The 2,571-nt window shown below is 36.3% G+C and overlaps 1 non-coding gene across 1 annotated transcript; it reads left to right on the top strand.

Annotated features, from left to right (window-relative positions):
• The first annotated feature begins 543 nt into the window (after positions 1–543).
• Positions 544–649, top strand: LOC111722118. Its single transcript, XR_002771053.1, has one exon. It is a non-coding gene; the product is annotated as a U6 spliceosomal RNA (small nuclear RNA).
• The last annotated feature ends 1,922 nt before the right edge of the window (positions 650–2,571 follow it).

The raw sequence follows: 2,571 nt of genomic DNA, 5'->3' as shown, positions 1-2,571 counted from the left end.
TCATTCCTCCTTCCTTCAGAAAATACTCTTGAGGTGAACTTGGGACCACTTACACTTTCATCATGGTTCTATCACAGCTGTGCACAGTATGGCCACTCTGAGAGGCTCTTTCCCTCTTGCTCACTCCTCACACCCTTCATTGACTTTTCCTTCCTTCTCCCTTAATACTTCTTGGTAGCAGGCTCTGCTTTACCCTTACTGAGCAGTGGACTCGAAAAGATTCCTCAATTGTCCCATTAACCTGGCTATACCACATCCTCTTTCCCTGCTTCAGGTCACTGATCTTCCCTATCCAACAAGCCAGCACTGGGCCTAATTGAGCATCTCTGCTTCTCACAGTCTGATTTCACTTCTTCACACTCCCCACTACCTACTCAAGACTGTTTCAAAGAAGCAGTTCTATAGGGGCGCACGGTTTACAGTTTATCTTTGTTGCATAGGCTAAAGTAGATAGATGAGGTTTTGATGTTTAATATCTATCTGAATTTCAGTTTATACACCCAACCAAACCTGAAATAAAAATAAATTTGATTCCACCTCCTGGTGCTTGCTTCGGCAGCACATATACTAAAATTGGAACGATACAGAGAAGATTAGCATGGCCCCTGCGCAAGGATGATTCCACCTCCTGGAGGATCATTATATAGTAAAATCACTTACACTGTTTTTATTTAAGAGAGAGTGTATGTAGATTATACTGGCTTATAAAACTGATCTATATGAAGCCTGAAGTGGATTAACTAGGGAATTACCATTTCCAATAAAAGGTGGAGTATCAAATGGTTTTTCAGACATGAAAAAATAAATTAATGCCATAAGACTGGCAATATTCCTAAGCTGATAAGTCACCAAACTATAAAATGTGTGTAAGTCAGCACCTAAATGTAGCTGTAAAATGGAGAGAATTTCCCTCTAGGTGTGAAAACAACCAGCATTAAATTGTTAAAAAGAAAAAAAAACTTTAAATATAAGGCACCATGTGAAGTGATAAAACACACTTCCAAAGACTTTTTAGAAATCCTTCACTAGCTATAAGTTGTATTAGACACTCCTGCTACCAACTACTTATTTTCCATAGCTTTTCTCTTATTTCAAAGTTCTTTCTAAATATTTTGGGCTGATGCTGTTGCTACCCAAATAAAGAGAATGATGCAAACAAAATTTGAGAAGCTTTTTGTCATTCATCACATTACTCACCATCTATGCCAAGCAATGGCTCTATCCCTTCCTGCTCTTGTTTCTTGAAACAGAAGGAGAAGAATATCATTTCTTGCCTCTACCTTTTTTCCCCACAAACCTCTGGTTAGTCTAGCATCTCTGTTTCTATAAACTATTTGGAGGCATCTGTGCCTCTCCTTTATGCATCCTAAGTTATGCATACTTTTCGCCACCATTTTTTTCTATTATACTTACTCCTATTAAATTTGGGCCTGTAGGAGGGAGGGGGATTAGGGTTCTCCCACTTAATGGGTACAATGTAAGGGTATATGGCACACCTCTTGGGTATGGGACACAACTGCAAGAGGGACTGTACCTAACCAAATGCAAACATTGTAAACTAGTTATTTGTACCCTCACATTAATATGAAATAAAAAATAAAAATAAATTTGGGCCTGCAAGAGCTGCCTTATTGATGATTTACTTTTTTTTTTAATTAAATCATAGCTGTGTACATTAATGCAATCATGGGGTATAGTGTGGTATTTTCATATACAATTTGAAATATTTTCATCAAACTGGTTAACTTAGCCTTCATGTCATTTTCTTAGTTGTTGTGTTAAGATGTTTATATTCTACTTTTAGAAAGATTCACTTATACTCTTGTAAGATAAACCATGATCAGAACACTTAAGAAAATCAGTATAGAAGGGACATTTCTTAAACTGATAGAGGCCATCTACAGCAAACCCACAGCCAATATTGTATTGAATGGAGTTAAATTGAAATCATTTACACTCAGATCAGGAACCAGGCAAGGTTGCCTATTGTCTCCATTGCTCTTTAACATTGTGATGATTTACTTTTAAGAGTTAGCATCTACTCGTGTTTCTTTCATTATTATGTACAAACACCCAATGGGATTTATGCTTTAGAGACCTTTTGTTCTTCTATTTTTAAATCCTAGGCTATGAAAATATGCTAACATTTGATTGAAATACTTTGGGAAACATTATTCCTGAAGGGCAGTGAACAAATTTAATTTGCCCTTTTCTCTACCAGCTATGATGTGACCTAAAATGCTGTGGCCAACATTTGTTATCATTCTTGGTTAATGTTTTAATGGTGATTTAATCCTTTAGTAATATACAAGAAAGGTATGGTGATATCTGGATGTTAAAATGTAAAAAGAGAAAACAAGACAAAATGCAGTCAGCTTCCTTGGGAAGGATATTTCTGTTCTTCCTAATCCATTAGGGCATTGAAAGAAAGAATGAGGTTAGTTCTTCCCCTCTGGATGTAATACGGCCTCAGTGGATCTTTAGAACCAGATAATCCATAAGCAAAAGCTTCATTATGAAATTTACAGCAAGTGAAATAGAATTCTGTTACTTTTATTTTGTTTTCAAAAA

This window comes from Otolemur garnettii, unplaced genomic scaffold (genome assembly GCF_000181295.1).
Source record: "Otolemur garnettii isolate 467f Iridium unplaced genomic scaffold, OtoGar3 scaffold00214, whole genome shotgun sequence".
Classification (NCBI taxonomy): Eukaryota; Metazoa; Chordata; class Mammalia; order Primates; family Galagidae; genus Otolemur; species Otolemur garnettii.
This window is presented reverse-complemented; position numbering and strand designations above follow the sequence as displayed.